We start from the raw sequence: 19,132 nt of genomic DNA, 5'->3' as shown, positions 1-19,132 counted from the left end.
TTTTTTTTCTCCACTCTAGCTGAAGCCAGTGGCTTCAAAGGGACTTAATTAGTTCCATGTTTTCATTAGGAAGCCCTTTCCAGAGGTAGTGATTACAGAGAAAAAACAAAGCTTCATTGTTAATATGTTTCATTCTATCTGGAGCCTTGGTAGAAAAGTTTCTGTTTTAATACTGTAATTCTGACTTTAATCTTAGGCAACCAGCAAACCAACTACCTTTAAGATGTTTGCAGTTCAAGGGATGTAGCTATAGTGATGAATAGGGAATTAATTATTCAAGGAAGTTCTGTATTATGTTCAAAATGTGTGTGTGTGTGTGTGTGTGTGTGTGTGCGTGTGTGTGTGTGTATGTGTGTAGGATAGCAGAAAAGAACAACAAATTGAAATGCAAAAAAATCTATCTGTAGAGAAATATTATTGAATTAAATTTTTACAATTGGTGGAAATCGAAGATAAAATTATTCAGTCTTTTAGGGTAGAATTAAGAGTTTATTTGATGACACTAAGTTAAGAGAGAATGGATCATGGAGGGACTCTCCAGGAGGGCTGGAAGATACTAGTTTTATAAGCCACAAGGCTATACCATGAGACTTGCTGGGAAGTCCTACTAGGCAGCAGGTGAGCAAAATCTGATGGGGCTGAATACATGTAGCATAGGCAATGACCTGGGAAGAAGGCCTGGCACATGCCAGGAAGGGGGTATATGTCTAAATCAGTGAGATCAACAGACACATTTGGACTTGAGTACAACTCAAGCTAACGTCACTACTTAGAGTGACTGAGCTGATAGAAGAGGCTGTGATAGCAGGAAGATTAATTCATCAGTGATGTTGACATGCCCCCCCACCGACACACACACACACTACAAGAATAATAGAAACAGTTTTAGGGATAGCGAGGCAGGAAGAACTGTTGGACAGGTCTGGGCACTAGTCCAAGAAAACATCTGAAACAAACATTAGGAATGAAGGTCTGAGTCCAGTTAGACAGAATGATCCTAATTAGTGTGGATCAGGCAAAGACACCACAGTTGATGTTCTCACAGGTAGTCTAGGGTTAAATACTTGTCACTGTAACTATCTTTTAGGCATATTTGTTTTAGAAATAGCAGACTTTCCAGATCTCTTTCAGCAGTAAGAAGGAGCTCCACGTATCTGATCAGTTCTAACTTACATCAGAATAGTGCACTGCCTTTAATCATCATCATTTGCAGATGAGCAGGACTGCAGCACACAGAGGCTGGCATCTGGGCAGAAGGTTGATATTTGACATGCTAAGGACTGTCATAGAAACCACAATAATTGAAGCTGTGCTCTCTTCTATGTTGGTGTTGAATTATATTCCATGCTGTGAATGAATACACTGCTATCTATTTTATTCACTCCACTGATGGACATTTGGCTTGTTTCTCTATTTTTATTATTGAAAATAATGCTGCTCTGAACACTCTTTTACATGCTTCTTTGTGCACATGTTAAATATTTTCTCCTAAGCTAAAAATGAAATTGTTGTCTTACAGGTTATGCATCTTTGCTTTTCAAGATAATGCCAAATTGTTTCCAAAGTGGCCATCCAATTTTTACTCCCAGTAAAAGTTGTGCATGAGTTCCTCTTGATCCACATTCCTATCTACACATAATAGTGACAGATCCTTAATTTTTTTTAATCCAGTAAGTGTGTAACCAGGAAAACTGCCCATCTGAGACCATCTTGAATTGACTGACACAATTGAAAGTTAAATAAATTGTTGTTTAAGCCTCACTAATATCAGGACAAATTCCTTTCTATGTGGCAATCCTTATATCTGTGCTATAAAAAATAAATTTAGGGTGACTTTATTCAGAAAAATACCATTTGATTCAATAGCATCACTTTCAAATTTGATGATACTAACACGTGTTCATGTCACTATGAATGTCATGTAACTGTCAACCATGCAATTCATGAATCAATGTCAAAATAAAAAAAACACTGTAATAATAAAAGTAAAACAAAGTTCCATAAATGAGAAGCAAAGAACACATTCAAAAGCAGTAACACTTACATTGAATTTATAAAACTATTTAAAGCAAAAGATAGAAAAGTAGTGATTCATATGTAATTCCATAACTAATCCTATGAGTTAGGTAAAAACTATTACCACCATTTACATAGGTGTCAACCCAGGCTTAAAGAGATGAAATAATGTATAAAAGTTCACTGAGCTAAGAAGTGGGGAGAGCACAGATCAAATCCCAAGTCTCTGATTCCAAAGCCCATGGTCTTCACTACTATGCCAGACCTTCTTAGCCCTGGCTGCACATGAGAATCATCTGAGGAAACTTAAAAATGCCAATTCCCAGACCCCTTCCTGGAAAAATCAAATCAGTATCTCTGGAGTTCTGCAGGAAAATGAGCTGTGTGTGTGTGTGTGTGTGTGTGTGTGTGTGTGTGTGTTTTAACTTTTCAAATGGTAATAAAAATGAAAAATTAGAGTTAAGCTCTCTTGCATTATGCTTTGCATTTACAGTGAAACCACTAATCCTTAGTAGAGCCTAGATGGTCCTGCATAGCTTAATCCCTGTTCATCTCCAGACTTATCTTGCACCATTTGTCCACCCATGGATTATTAGTATTAATTAAATACAGCTTTCATCTTTCAAGAATCATCAGCTGTGAGATGGATTTAGAATTCACACAAGGACCATTGAATCATGTTGATTCCACACTTGAATTCACCACAAATTTGTTTATGTAACCTCAAACAAGTGCTTTAATCCCACAAAGCCATAGCATCCTCATGGACTCAGTAAGTTTGGAACTGTTTCTTGTCCAAGACCTCACAGTATTTTAAAAGTGTAATATGATTCTAAAAAGATTCTACAATTTATGGGAGTTTTTAATTGGCAATAGACTATCAACTTACTGAAAACCAATCAAGTAAGAATTCCAGAATCAGTGAATTTTCTGTATTTCACTGCCATCTATTGGATTTCATCTGTATCTGAAATATTTTGCTTTTTGTTTTTTTTTTCTTTTCTTTTAGGCTTCCCATATGCAGATCAATTTACGTTAATCAGGCCTGTGTACTTTGGAGATGAAGTTATGTGCCCTTTTGAATAAAATGAGATTTCCTTGTATTACTGAGAATAAACCTGTTGGAATGACTAAATATTCTGTTAAGGAAATATATCTAGGGACTCCCATTCTTACTATCTATAATAGTTACAAATTTCATTCAACATGCAGAACTAAGATAAAAATGATTGGATTATTATTTTTTAAAGCTTATTTATTTTGTGAGAGACAGAGACAGCAGGAGTGGGGGAGGGGCAGAAAGAGAGGGACAGAGAATCCCAAGCAGGTTCTGTGTGGTCAGCACAGAGCCCAATGCCAGCTTGAACTTATGAAACCATGAGGTCATGACCTGAGCTAACACCAAGAGTCGGACACTTAATGGACCTAAATCACCTAAAAATGATAGTATTATTTATTTAAAGAAAATCATACCAGCCAAGGATCTTCTTCTCCAAGACTGAGCTGAGATGTATCAGTAAAGTCTTCATATTATTTAAGCTATCAATAATTTAGGTAGACTTGCCAATATTGGTGGATAGAGTTTTATTTTGGGGAAAGATGTAAGTAAGGGGAAAGAAATATGAACACTGGAGGGGACCCAAATCTTGAGAAACCATTTTTGAAAAACATTACATATAGGTTTTCATATGTGCTAGTGTACTTCAATAAGTATCTTCAAATACTTTGGGAGGTGTCATCCAGCAGTAACCAGCATCTCTGTAAGATGCAGTTTCACAACCTTCTCAGAAGCTTCCTGGGTATAATCTGAAACTGTCCCCCATACACAGATGGCAGGGGAGACCAAAGAAACAGGCAGGCCGCTCCAGGTTGATAGATGGCAGTTTTAATAATAGCAAAGGGAACTTACATGAGGCTTGTCTTTGGTGGTGGCCCGATCAATGGATCCCTGTACATCCCCTCCAAATCTTAAGTTTATAAAGAGGCCCTAACTGGGCTCAGTCACATGTACCATGCAAGTGTTTCAACATCACAACACCATCGTAAGGCTATGTCCTTGGAGCAGCCTTTAAAAGTGGAAAAATCAAGCGGAATCCACATTGCAAGGACAGGGGAGCAAGTGTGAGTCAGAGTGACCGGGTCCAGTGCACTAGCCAATTGGCAGTCACAGTTGTTTTTTTTTTTTTTTTTTGTCATGTTCCCCAACGGAAGACAAAGCACAAAAAAAATTATTTTTTATTTTCCTGATGCACATTTTCCCCCAAATTATGATACATTCTGAGAGTGGATAATTTATACTTAAAATTTTTTTAATGTTTATTTTTGAGAAGGAGAAAGAGAGAGAAAGAGCACAAGTGGGGGAGGGGCAGGGTGAGAGGGAGACACAGAATCTGAAGCAGGTTCCAGACCCTGAGCTGTCAGCCTAAAGCTTGAACCCAGGAACTGCAAGATCATGTCCTGAGCAGAAGGCAGACACTTAACAGGCTGAGCTGCCCAGGCGCCCTGATAATTTATACTTAATTGAGGATATATCATAGCTAATATTCAGCATCAACTTTCTCCAGCATTTTATTTAAAAATTCAAATAGTAATCAAAGGACTTTTAGAGTTAACATTTATCCATAACCTAGATTTAAGCATTAATATCTTACTACATTTGCCTTATCACATCTCCATTCCTCTATCTAACATTAATCTCTCTCATTTTCTCATTTTATTGATGCAGATACCTGTACACTTCTCCCTAAATGTCTCCCATGACAGATTTTCATGTCATTAGCTGGAGTCAATTATTTGTTTAAAATTATGTAAAATTTACATACAAAACATATAAATATTAAGGCAAATTGCTAGGTTTTGACAACTGAATACACCTGGGTAATCCTATTCCTATCAAGTTACAGAACATGATGATAATGCCAGAAAATTTCCTCACCTCTTTCCCAGTCAGTTCCCAGTCTTTACCCCAGAGGAAACTGTTCTTCTCATTTTTCCATCAAACATTGGTTATACATTGTTTCTTAGACTTTCATATAGAGACATACGGCATATGCTCCTTTATGTAATGTTTATTTCATTCAGCATGGTTTGGGGATTCACTCATGTTTGTTCTGTGTATCAGTAGTTGGTTCCCTTCTTATTGCTGAGTGCCATTCATTTATGTGACTATATCAGTTAGTTTATATATTTTCCTGTTGATGGACACTGGTTATTTCCAGTTTGGGGCTGTTTTGACTAGAGCTGCTAAGAACATTCTTATACAAAACTTTTTGTGAAAATATGGTTTCATTTTTCTGCAGTAAGTATCTGGGTGTGAAATTACTGGGTATTAGGGGAGGTATGATGTTAGTTTTATGAGCAACTGTCAGATTTTCCCAAAGTAGTTGTATCATTTTATAGCTCTACCAACAATGTACGAGAGTTCCAGTTTCTCTAAAATACTGTCAACATTTGGTATTGTTTAGCCATTATGGTTGTTGTGGAATGATATCTCATTGTGATTTTTAACTTTAGTCCTTGGTGGCCAATGATATTGAACACTTATATGTTTGTTGGTTATTTATAGATCTTCTTCTATGAAGTGTGGTCTAATCCTTTATCCATCTTTAGTTAAGTCATTTATCTATGATTAAGTGGTAGACTTTTAAAAAAGATTTTTAATGTTTATTTTATTTTTGAGAGACAGAATGAGACAGAGCATGAGTGGGGGAAGGACAGAGAGAGAAGGAAACACAAAATGGAAAGCAGGCTCCAGGCTCTGAGCTGTCAGCACAGAGCCTGATGGGAGGCTCAAACCCACGAACCTCAGATCATGACCTGAGCCGAAGCTGGATGCTTAACTGACTGAGCCACCCAGGCATCCCTAAAAGGTAGATGTTTTAAAAATATATATATTTGGTATCAGTCTTTGTCATGTATATATATTACGAATATTTTGTCCTGAAGTATGGATTGTGTATTTATTTTCTTAAGAATTGTTCTGATGAACAGAAATTTAAAATTTTGATGAAATCTAATTTATCATCTTAAAATACTATTCTAAGAAAGTTAAAGTTTTCTGACTATTGCCTTAGTTTTTTCATTTTTGTTTTTTTCACTTTTGTTTTTTTCATTTAGGCTTGAAGAACTCCTTTCAACATTTCTTGTAAGGCAACTCCAGTGGTGGTGAACTCCCTCAACTTTTGTATGCTTGGGAAAGCTTTTATTTCTCCTTCATATCTCAGGGATAACAGTGCTAGATTCTTGGCTGAATGTTTTTATCTTTCACTACTTTGAATATGTTATTCTTTCCTGGCCTCTAGAGTTTCTGCTGAGAAATCTGCATATAGCCTGGCATAAGTGCCTTTGTGGGTTAATGGGTTCCCGCCACCCACACAGCTGCCTTTAAAATTCTTTATCATTGACTTTTGAGAGTTCAAACATAATGTGTCTTGGAGAAGGTCTTTGTGCATTGAGATAATAAGGTGTTCTATTGGCTTTGTGTACTTGTATATCCAGTTCTCTCCCCAGGTTTGGAAAGTTGTTGGCTATTATTTCTTTACATACCCAATCTGCTCCCTTCTTCCTCTCTTCTCCTTCTGATATACCCATTTATCTTATGCTGGCTCATCTGAGTGAATCTGAGAGTTCTTTTAGGGTTTCTTCACTTTTTTAAAAAACTTGGTTCTCTCTCCTCTTCAACCTCAATCATTTTTATAGTCCTAGCATTGAGCTCCCCAATTCTCTCTTCCAGCTGATCTGCTCTATTTCCAATGCATTCATCATCTCATTTATTGAGATCTTTACCTCCAGAATTTTTGTGTGGTTCTTTTCAGGAATTTCTATCTCTTTGCTAAAATACTTCTTCTGTTCATTAACTCTATTCATGAGGTCATTGAATTACTTTTCTGTGTTTTCTTATAGCTTTTTGAATTTCCATATAGCAGCAACTTTGAATTATTTGTTACTTAGTTAGCAATACTCCATGTCTTTGGGTCTGAGTGCTGGAAAAGTGTATTTTTTCTTTTCGCGATACCACAGTAGTGTAATTGTTCATGGTGTTAGATGAAAAGAGACTCTGTTGCAGCATTTGAAGTAGCAAATACCTTCCTTATTAAGGGTAATAAGGCTTTGTTTATTTTGGTTCTTACAGTTGATAAATAAGAGCCTTTCTCTTATTTTCTAGAAGGCAGCATTATTGTACAAGTTTTTGGTTTATCTTAATGGAGCTAACTTGCTAAGGTTTGGGAGCCACACATTAAAAAAAAAGCCAACAGAGGGGGGAAAAAAAGGAGGATTTGGTGGCAGAGTAAGGGTAGTACCCAGCAGTTGGCGTTTTTTGGGTACCCACAGCCTGATAGGGTGATTGTTGAGTGAGGGGCCTCTCAGAGGTCCATAGGTTCATTCACCAAACCCCCACAATAGGAGAGGCTTTCTTTCAGTTCTCTCTGTGAGCATTTCTCTTTCCTTTCCCTACCCCCCAGTCACTATTGTCCCTTTTTAGAGAGTAATGGGTCCCTACAGCTGCAGCACTCTTGGAGGGGAGCCCCATGCACTCACCACCTTCACCTTCCACCTCCTCTACCAGAAGGATAGCCCTGCCAGACCTGCCACTGCCCTTTCTTCCACTGCCACCTGCACCACCACTGGTCTACTGCCACTCCCCTCACTCAGCAGCCTTTTCTGTGGTCCAACCCACCCACTTTTGGGTTCACAGATGGAAGGGTCTCTGCAGTATCCTAGTAACCTGTGCACAAGTGCTTTTTTCTTTTTTCCCCAGTTATGGATGTCTAATTAGTTGTACATCTAAGGGGAGAGAAAAAAGATATTTCTTTTTCTCATGCTGCCATGATGCTGATGTCACTACCACCCCCTCATCTTTCTTTTTTTTTCTTAATTTATTTTATTTTTGAAAGAGAGAGAGAGCAAGAGTGCATGTGTACACATGTGAGCAGGGAAGGGGCAGAGAGAGAGAATCCCAAGCAGGCTTTGCTCTGTCAGGGCACAGCCCAATGCAGGGCTTGATCCCATGAACCATGAGATTATGACCTGAGCTGAAATCAAGAGTCAGACGCTTAACCAACTGAGTCTGCCAAGCACTCCACCCTCCATATCTTTCAATTAGCTTCTGTGTCCCTTTGATATACCTTCATCTATATATATATATGGTATATATATACTATAATATACTATCTCATATATATCCTGTATATAGTAATATATGGAGAGTATGATATATATACAACATATATAATACATATATATGTATATGTATATATATACACACATATATATACACACACACACATATCTATATATACACACACATACAGTAATAAATGTAACAAAATTCATGCAAGATATTTTTGGAGAAATGTATAAAATTTTACTTAAAGTCATTGAAATAAAACTTGTAAGGGAAGACCCAGTATTTCGAAGTTACCAATTCTTTCAAGTTACCAATTCTTTCATCCAATCCATATAAAAATACCAACATAATTTTTCAGGTAAATGTAAAACCTGATTCTAAACTCATATGAAAACAGATGACCAAAAATTTCTAGGAATATGTTGAACTAGGGGTGCTTCTTCTATCAGATAGTAAGACACTGAAAGCAGTAGTACTTAAAACAGTGTGATATTTGGGGCACCCAGGTGGCTCAGTCGGTTAAATGTCTAGCTTTTGATTTTGGCTCAGGTCATGACCTCACGTTTCATGAGAGCGATCCCTGTGATGGGCTCTGCACTTGGGGTTCTTGGGAGTCTCCCTCCTCCTCTGTGCCCCTCCCCTGCTTGCATGCATGACTCCCCCATCAAAATGAATAAATAGATAAACTTAAAAACCAAAACAAAGCAGTGTGATATTGGAATGAAATGAAATGGAATTGGAATGGAATAAAAATGAAGTTAATAATATGTCAAAGGTGATACTGTAAAATAGTGGGGAAAAGGGAAAGGCATCAACAATTTCTAGTGATATTATATAACTGAGTATGAAAAAAATCATTTTAAATGTTTAGAAAAAATGTTGCCAAATTTGTTTATGATCTTGAGATAGACCCAGAGCATAATCCATAAAGGAGAAGATTGATAAATTGATTTTTTCAAAGTGTGAAAACATCTATACAATAAAGACACCACTAATTATGTTTCAAATGTGACATGTAGGGATAAAATAGTTGCTGTTATTTTTAAGCAAAGTATTACTTTTTTCATATACATAAAGAACTCCTAAACATCATTTGGGAAAATGCAAACCTCAACAGAAAAATGCCCAAATTCATGTATGAATATATTGCCCAAACTTACCAGTAACTAACTTTTTTAAAAATAAGGAAAACAAAGGATTGGCAAGTCCAAATATTAGTATTTTTGTGAGGAAATAGGATCTCTGCTGCTGATGAGAGTGTAAACTGCAAAAACTCTTTGGAAATTGATTGACTCAACTACAGAAATGCTGAATGTGCTAAAACAAAGCTCTTTCATGTCTAGGAATATATCCTGGAAAATTCATGCCTGTGCCCAGAAGACATGTAAAAGAATGGTCACTGTCATATTCATCGTAAGAATAAATATCTGAAAATAATCTAAATGTCCACCATGGGAAGAAAAAAAAACGTATGGTTATTCCTGAAATGGGAAACAATGTAACCGTCAAAATGAATGACCTAGAGTTACAGGTATCAACAGGGAGATGTGTTAAGAATATATTATGTGAGAGGTGCCTGAGTGGCTCAGTAGGTTAAGCTTCCAACTTTGGCTCAGGTCATGATCTCAAGGTTTGTGAGCTTGAGCCCTGCATGGGGCTCTGTGCTGATAGCTCAGAGCCTGGAGCCTGCTTCAAATTCTGTGTCTCCCTCTCTCTCACTCTCACTCTCTGTCTCACTCTCCCTCTCACTCTCTGTCTCTCCCTCTCTCTCAAAGATAAATAAACATTAAAAATTTTTTTAAAAGGAACATATTATGTGAAAAGAAAAGCCCGTTGCTCAAAGATATGTACAATGCAGCACTACTTTTGAAAAATTACACCTGATAAAACAATATCCTGTATTATATTTAGATGCATACATAAGTGTATAAATGACAAAAGTCATGGATTTGAGAGCTATGTGTTAGAATTGTGATTGTCCCTTGAGGAATGGGGGAGGGGAGTAGAGTTGGTAAGCCTAGGAAGAGAACTTCATAGAAATTTTGTGTAATTCTTTTTCCAAAAAGAGGAAGACATAAAGGATTTTTTTTCACTATTTTAATGAAGTCACTTTTAATTGCAGAGTGAAGCAGAGCTCTTTTATTTTTCACTTAAGCAGAGTAAATGAAATCAGAGGCAAAAGCACATTAGCTGCTAATAAGAAATCTCACAAGGCAAACGAAGGTCACGTCTTTCAATAACTTGAGCAAATAAGCAGATGAATGGCCCAGCTGTGCCTGAGGTGAAGCAAAGCATCTGGCAGATGTGGGAAACTGGAGGGACTCTGAGTTGACTCTACATGAGTGACAGATCATTGAATGGACAAGATAACTCCTAAGTCAGGCTTCGCCAAAATAGGGAGAGGTAGTTATAAAATGCCCTCCTTATTTTGAAAAGAAGGAAGCCAATTTACTTAGAGAATAACTATATAATCAGTCTCATAACTCCATATCTGTTTGTCAAAATGAGGCCTTTAACCATCTGGTTCCAATTTTTCCTGTCTGCCGAACTTTCTCAGTTCTCCCACTGAAGGTATTGCAGGAGATGACCCATAAGCCAAACAGCATATTGCTCTTTTTAATTAGCTCCCTGTGTCCCTGAAACCTTCTTACAGAACCCACTGATCACGTGATTACTGAAAGCACATTTCTAGGAAGGCAGATGGGAACCGCCAAAAATTTGCTGGGAGAGTTGCTGGTAGTAGATTGATTCAAAAAGAAACACAACACAATACAAAACAAAGTGTAACAATAACAGAACGTATTCCAGTCCTTCTCTCTGTGTTTGTCTGTCTGTCTGTCTCTGATGTCATCATTAGCACAGTTCCTTTCTGTGAAGTTCTGAAAAATATAAGGCTGATTTCCAGGACTTCAATCATCACTATGAAAAGCCGAGAGCTCCCATTTAAGACAATAATTACTACATGAAGGTAAAAAAATAAATGCTATGAGTCATGTATACCCTCCTGCTGTTTAAAGTTGAAACAGGAACTCATAAAATTTCGGCCAAAGAAAATAACATTGGCATAAATGATGTTTTTACACTTATGCCCTTGCATGAATGTCCTTCTGTAATATTCAGATTATAAAATCTTTGCAAGGGACTAAAGAACTCAGTGAATTCACAAATGTTCACAGTAATTCAAAACAGGTTGGTTTGTTGCATCTGTAGCAAAATCCTGTGGATTATTTGGGAATTATCCTCAGCTGATTGGAATCAGCCGATTAATCTAGCTATCCTTTCATTTTTATTCTCATCTCTCCTTTCAAAGGCCCTTGGCCAAGACCTAATAAACTCACACCACCCCAGCCTGCAAAGGATTCGTCTTTGGTTATGATGATTCAAAATTAGATTTTTTATTCCGTTACAAGTACGCATACTCTGGAGTCATTGATGGTCCCTAATGTGGTAATGAAGCACGCTATGCAGATCACACTTACTACTGTGAAATTATCTTTGTGTGATATGTCCATACAGCTTAATTTGTGGAACTCTTCTCTGCTTCATCTATCTTCTCTGCCTCGGTGATTTCATCACATATGAATGGTATTAAGTATCATTTATATTCTAAAAAGCTCAAAATTTACATCTCCATCCTAGAACTTTCTCCTGAGCTCTGGATTTATTAATCCACCTGCCACCACTTTGATGTGAATCTGAAATATAGTATTTTTATAACTGAGCTTCTAATATTTCCCCCCAAAGTGCTCTACCTGTCACTTTCTCACTGTCAGTTGACCCCATCGTTGAAGTTGTTCAGAGCAGAAACCTTGGGATTCTTTTGAACTCCTCTTCCCCACACACCTTACCTCCAAACTGCCAGGAAAATCCCTTGACTCTCCCATTGAAATGTACCCCAAATCGGACCATTGTTGCTAAACCTGTCCAAGTCACCCATTCCAAGGCTTGGTCTTCTACAGTTCCTTCCTACTGTATCCCTTAGCTCCTACCTCTTTCTACCAACAGTCCTTTTTCAACATAGCAGTCAGAGTGGACCTTTTAGTATCTAAATCCTACCATGTTACTTCTTTCAGAAAGCTGCATTACCTCTTCTTCATTTCACTCGAGGTAAAGCCAAGTCTTACAAAGGCTCACAGGACCCTCAGGATATGCCCTCTCTTTACTTCTGTCATATGTTTCCTTTTCCTCCTGATTTGCTCCAGGTAGGTCTTCTCTTAGGACCTTTCCTCTGGTTGTTGCCAATACCTGTTTGGAATCTCTTTTCCACAAATGTCCCTTTAGGATTAATCCTTTACCTCTTTAAATTCTTTGCTCAAATCTCATCTTCTCAATGAGACCCACTTTATTTGCCTATTAAATATTGCAACTTCCTCCGTGATCAGCACGGCTAGTCTTCCTTTCCCTCATTTTCATGGCATTTTTTCATGGCATTTGTCTCTCTCAGAAATGCCATATAATCCACTCATTTATTGTATTATTTGTTATCTGTATCATTTCTTCTAGGGTGTAATATTTTTGAAAGTAGTTAACTTTATCTGTTTCATTCACTGATGTGTCTAGGTAATTAAAACAGCACTTGGTATATGGTAGAGATTCAGTACTTATTTGATAAATAAATGAGTGAATAATTCTCTACAGCCTGGGACTCACAATAAAGTAAATATTTCTATCACAAATTCCATAGGTCATCTGACTTTATCACTGTCCAAATATTAAGCACCCTCCCCCTTCACCCCCCTACCTGAAGTAGGTACTCATTGATGGAGAATAATTACAAATGAATATATATTTAGGATTAGACACTGGAAAGAGATTGACTATCTGGAGAAGTACTAGTTAGTACAGGAAGTCATCATGCCTACACACATATGGATATAATTTGAGTATCCTTGAGTAGGGTCCCTGACCAAAATTACCTCCTGTTCCATTTAATAATTTCAAATATTGTACTTAATAATCTCTTTATTTCTATATAAACACACATTTATCACATGTTTCTCATATGCCATGTTCTAGGTCCTCTACTGACATACAGTGCCGCTTTTTGAGAAAGCTATCATTTAGCTATGTGACCCAATGGAGGAAAAAAATCAAGAGGAGTACCTACTATATGGCAGGTGCTTTGACATCTTGTTTACTCTTCACCACAAACCATGGAGATTTTATTTATTTTGCTTATTTTATGAGAGGAAAGTAAGGTACAGACAAGCAGCTAGTAAGCAGACCAGGGCACTACCTTCTTAAATCAAACATCCTGACTCCTCAAGTCTCAGATACGCTCCACTACTATCCTGCCCATTCTACCACCAAATTCCTCTCTCCTTTTGGAATAATGTTGCAATAAAAAGTAACAAATGGTTACTCTGGTCTCCTGTCAACAACACTAACAATAAAAACTTTCCTGAAATGTGTTTGTTAACTCTTTGGTATAATTAATAACACATCCTCTAAGATAATTCACACTGAAATGAATATTATATCCTGAATAATTCAAAAACACATTGGAGAATGTGAAAGAAAACAATTATTACAGTATTTAAGATGGAAATAGATCTTCAAGTTTTCGGACATAATTCTAAATACCAACCTGTCCTGAAGTGAGAAAAAGGAACCAAAGCCAAGCAAATTCATGATCAAAACAGAAATCTACAATGGTTGTGTCAAAAGCAAGAGCAGTCGCTTATTCCTAACAAATAGCACACAATTTTCACAGAAATAATCATTAGATGGCACTCTTCAAACTTAAGTTATAGAAAGATTAATTATAAAGCTGGTTATCTTACCAGTTTCCAGAAACTTCTTTATTCATATGTGAATGACAGTGGATTCCTCCTCACTCTCCTGGGTGAAGTGAAAAACGATTGATTGCTGAATTTGAAAACATTTTAAAATGCTTACTAAGTATAGTACACTTTGTCTAAATAACAAATCCTCCATGCATTTTCTCTGAGTCTTATACACTGTCTTCTAAGGTTTAAGCAATTATTTTGTCCAGTCACTCAAATAATTATAGAGTATCTTTTAAACATTTCTTTTTTTTACTTTTTAACATTAACATAAACCTAAACTTTAAATCAAATGATACTAAATGTTAGAAAAATGCCTTATAATTTTTCCTATATTTTGCCAGTATTTTTTTTTTACCAATTTTGACTATATGAGATGGTTGTATTAAATAAGATTTTCTGGAATGATGGTTCAAAATAGTGATATGAGGCAGTCTTGGCTTCTTCCGACTGCTATGCATTTACCAAACCCCATTTCCTTATCCTTTTCAATACCCAAATAGACTACATTTTCCATCTTCTCTGTTTTTTTAATGTTTGCTTATTTTTATTTTGGGAGAGAGGGACAGAGAGAGTGCAAGCAGGGGAGGGTCAGAGAGAGAGGGAGAGAGAGAAAGTCCCAAGTAGGCTCCATGCTGTCAGCGCAGAGCCCAATGCAGGGCTCAATCCCATGAACCATGAGATCATGACCTGAGCCAAAATCAAGAGTCAGATGCTCAACCAGCTGAGCCACCCGAGTGCTCCTCCATCCTCCTTTACAGTCAGGTGAAACCATATAAATGGATGGGATGTGAACAGAAAAGTACTGTACATCATTCCCACACCTGTTCCATAAGAACTTCCCAGTAATCTTCCTTATTCTTTCTCTTTTCTCATCGGAGATCAGAGGCCAAAAGTTCTGCTTCCTTAGCAGATGTTGAGTTACAAAAAAAAAAAAAAAAAAACAAGAGGATTCCAATTCCGATTTTAGGGTCAACACTTAGAAGAGCTGCCTAGTAGAATTACCACTCTGAGAACTTTTCTTAGATAAGCCACTAAAATTTGGGGCTGTTTGTTACAGTAATTACCTTATCCTGATTATAACACTGTTATTTTAATGGGAATAACACTAATCCAAACTCCTAAACTTAATCTCACCTGTTAGTTTGAAATAGAATTTGCTAAACCATCTTCTGATTCCTATTATATTAATAACTTTATAAGTATAAAATCGATCTGAAGATTTATTGACCTCTTGTTTTTAATTTTCCCAATTTTACTTTTTTCCTTCTTTTTCTACTAATTTTTTATATATTTTGAGGTATTTCTATAATGGTTTTCTGGGGTTGTATTACCTTATACATGTCTTCAGGAAAAAAAAAATTCTCTCTGTGGATCATTTTAATGGAATATACTTATTTATCACCTGAAAGTTTGGAAGAGTTTATATTAAAGTCATCTTGCTCCAGTGTTTTTTTGTGGGGGTGAAGTGGTGGTTTTTGGCAACTATCTTAGTTTCTCTCACGATTACTTGCTATTCAAATATCCTACCTCTGGTCAGTTTCAGACCTTTGTGATTCCCCTGAAAAGTATCCATTTTTGTAATTAAGACATTTATTTGTCAATTCCACTGTTTTTTTCCCTTCAATTTTTGAATTTATGACTTGAAATTAAAAAAAAATTCCATGGCCAGATCTCAATGACATGCACAAAATCATTAAAAACAACATAGTCTAAAACTAAACCTGTTTAGACTTCTTTTTCCTAAATGAGACAATCATAAATAGCATTCCTTCGGACATTCCTCATAACAAGCTGACTCTTACACTCCTTGTCTCATCCCTGACTGTGAGGCAATAATAAACAGAACTTGAAATTTTTCCTGATCACTGGTGGAGGAGAAAACAACTAGAGTTACCTTTCACAAGGATATGAGAGAATTGATGTTAATAGAGCAGTACTAAATCCGAAAATCAAATCCTCATCAACTGAGTACATGCTCAGCAAATATTTACCAAACAAGTAAATTAATGGTGCCTCAATCACTATTGCTCATATTCTCTTGGATGTTTCTTGGAGAACAAAATGGTTTCAGTTTGGTAAATTTTAAATTATATATTTTTTCTTGTTTTTAAATTTTTTAAATGTTTGTTTATTTATTTATTTATTTATTTATTTATTTATTTTGAGAGAGAGAAAGAGACAGAGAGTGAGCAGGGGAGGGGCAGAGAGAGGGAGAGGGAGACACAGAATCTGAAGCAGGCTTCAGGCTCTGACCTGTCAGCACAGAGCCCAATGATGGGCTTGAAATCATGAACCATGAGATCATGACCTGAGCCAAAGTCAGACACTTAACCAACTGAGCCATCCAGTGCCCTTTAAATTATATTTTAAAATGACAAAACATGGTTCGCATGGAATATGCAAGTTTATACAGTAGAAGATCAGCTTAAATGATTTTTGTCCATTTAATTTTGTCTCAAATGCTAGGATTTGTTAAATGAGAGTCTATTAGTTTAACCTTTTCCAATTATCAGTTGTGGTCTTCATATATTTATTGAACATTTTGTTATTCATTAAATATGGCTCTCAAAATATCTCCTTTGTAATAAAAACACCCTATTACAAGAAGTTGGGGATAGTCCAGTGGCTTAGGGAGAAAAAGTCCCCTAAACTTTGAAGCTAGTAATCCCTTCATGCACTTTAGAAAAGTAAAACCTAATTCAAACATAGTGTGGAAAATTAAATGATTAGAGATATCAACTTGAAGAATGAAGCACAAATCTTCAAAACTTTTTAGGGATACAAATTTTTTATTCACACTATTGGATCATTTAGCTCCTGTGACGTAAGCAGATGGTGACCGTTTTACGTAGGGAAACCTAATATTTGTAGCAAATATTGGTAGAAATCTGTTGTTTCAAGATTTCTTACCAAGGACATGCTTTTGTAATACTTGAAACAAGTGTATAGATTCTGATTGAGATGCCAGTGGTGAAAACACAGTGGTTCCATGGATGCCTGTTAATTTACCATGTAGCCCCATTCCAACTCCTTTCATTACTTCCCCTGAGCCTGAAGGTAGCAAATGCACCTTTTGACAAAATAGAGTGTGTTGAGACTGACTTTCCTTCCATGCACTGAGTAAAGGAACACTACCTTACTATTCATTATTAAGGGGAGGCAATTCTTGGGGGAGGAGCCAAGATGGCTGAACAGCATGGAAGTTTTTTGTGTGTCTCACATGCATGAAATACAGCCAGACCAACAATAAACCATCCTGCACACCTAGAAAACTGATCTGAGGGTTAACACAACAATCTGCACAACCTGAACCACAGAACTCAGCAGGTACCCAGCGTGGAGAGGTGAACTGGGGGATAGAGAAGCCACAGAGGGCAGGGAGCCACTTTTGCATGTGGAGAGAGGATGGAGTTGGGGAGGGGGGAGAATATGGGAAAAGCCCCCCCCACCCCTGCAAAAGCAGCTGGAGAGAAAGTGGAAAAGTGGAAACAGCCGCAGGGACTGAACTAAAAAGGGAGAAAGGAGAAAGGAGAGGGTTTAAATTCCATTAAGACAATAAACAGTGGGAGCACAGAGTCTGAAACTCTGCAGCTCAATACGTGGCAGTGCTCTGGTGGAAAGAGTGAATCCCCAGGAGCAGAGTGGAGTCCGAGGTTCTTCTGGCCACATGGGGAGAGGCAGTTCCCCTGCTGGAAGGACACCTGGTAGAGGCTGTGTGGGTCCCCCAAAGGCAAGTCCACAGTGGACCTGGGAGAACAACCGCATTCGCTGGTACTGGAACAAGGTCCTTAAGGGTGAGCCTGGTGACAGATGTGTGCTGTGATTTTCCATAATCCCTGAAACGTTGCTGCTACATGGTCTCGTGAACTTTTTCTGGGGCGGGCTGGCAGCCAGCCGCAGTCTCTGGGCATCGGCAGCAGCACAGTCCTGCAAACGTTCCTGGTGCGGCTGGCACCTGGCCATTGCTCAGTGAGACCCTCCGCAGAGGGGTGGAATGGGTCAAAGCTGCAGTCCCTCAGAGGTAAGGGGTCAGCAAAAACAGCCACATCTGAGACAAAACTCAGGAGGGAGGTTCTGCCTGGGGCTTGGTCATGGACAGTATAAAAGCAGGGAGTGGATGGAAGCCGAAGACAAAGGACGGGTGCACAACTGCTGATCCAGAGAACAGAGTTCCGATACAAGAGACTGGGTAGCCCTGTGACGCCATTTTCACCACTCCCGTGCATGCGCATACACACCGACAAGGACCACCACAATCCACCTCAGTAAGCTAAGCAGTGCCATCTGGCAGAGAATGGAGCCGTTACACTGAGCCCCGCCCAAATGGGCCAACCTCGCTCTCCAGGAACACAAGTCTCACCATCTGCTTAGTTTATGGACTATAAAGTGCTTCATAGTTTGACTTCTAGGAGAAAAGAAAATAATTTCAGTCGTATTTCAGTCTGTTTGCTGGTCCATCTATTCAATTTTCTTTCTTTCTTTTTTTCTTTTGTCTTTTCTTTTTTCTTTTTCTCTTTTTCGTTTATTTTCTTTTTCTTGAATACAAAAGACAAAAAATTCATTTTTATTTTCAATTTTTATTAAAATATTTTTCTTTAATTTTTTTCTAATATATTTTTTACTTTTGTGTAAATTTTTTCAAATTCTATTTTACTTTGATTATTTCATTTTAGTTTACTTCAGTGTATTCATTTTTTCATTTGTTCAAATGATTTCCTTTTTTTTTTCCTTTTTTTCTTTACTCTTTTTTCTCTAATCTATCAAGCCCCTGTCAACACCCAGACCAAAACATACCTAGGATCCAGCATCATTTATTCAATTTTGTGTGTGTGTGTATTTATTTTTAATTTTTTAAATTTTAATATTTTTTTAAATTTAATTTTTTTAATTTTAATTTTTTTACCCCATTAATTTCTTTTCTTACTTCAAAATGACAAAATGAAGGAATTCACCCCAAAAGAAAGAGCAGGAAGAAAGGACAGCCAGAGACTTAACCAACACAGATACAAGCAAAACGTCTGAACCAGAATTTAGAATCACAATAAGAATACTAGCTAAAGTTGAAAATAGATTAGAATCCCTTTCTGTGGAGATAAAAGAAGTAAAAGGAAATAAAAAATGTTGTATCTCAGCTGCCATCTCGAATGAATGCCATGGCGGCAAAGATGATTGAGGCAGAACAGAATCAGTAATATAGATG

General features: G+C 37.3%; 1 long non-coding RNA gene across 1 annotated transcript in view; it reads right to left on the bottom strand.

Annotated features, from left to right (window-relative positions):
- Positions 1–14,393, bottom strand: part of LOC128312780 (uncharacterized) — a 146,133-nt gene extending 131,740 nt beyond the window's left edge. The window contains exon 1 of the long non-coding RNA XR_008292496.1: positions 13,927–14,393. This is a non-coding gene — a long non-coding RNA (uncharacterized LOC128312780). The remainder of the gene's footprint in view (positions 1–13,926) is intronic.
- Between the last annotated feature and the right edge of the window lie 4,739 nt (positions 14,394–19,132).

This window comes from Acinonyx jubatus, chromosome F2 (assembly GCF_027475565.1).
Source record: "Acinonyx jubatus isolate Ajub_Pintada_27869175 chromosome F2, VMU_Ajub_asm_v1.0, whole genome shotgun sequence".
NCBI lineage: Eukaryota > Metazoa > Chordata > Mammalia > Carnivora > Felidae > Acinonyx > Acinonyx jubatus.
Note: the sequence above shows the minus strand (reverse complement) of the source record. Positions and strands in the feature narration are given on the sequence as shown.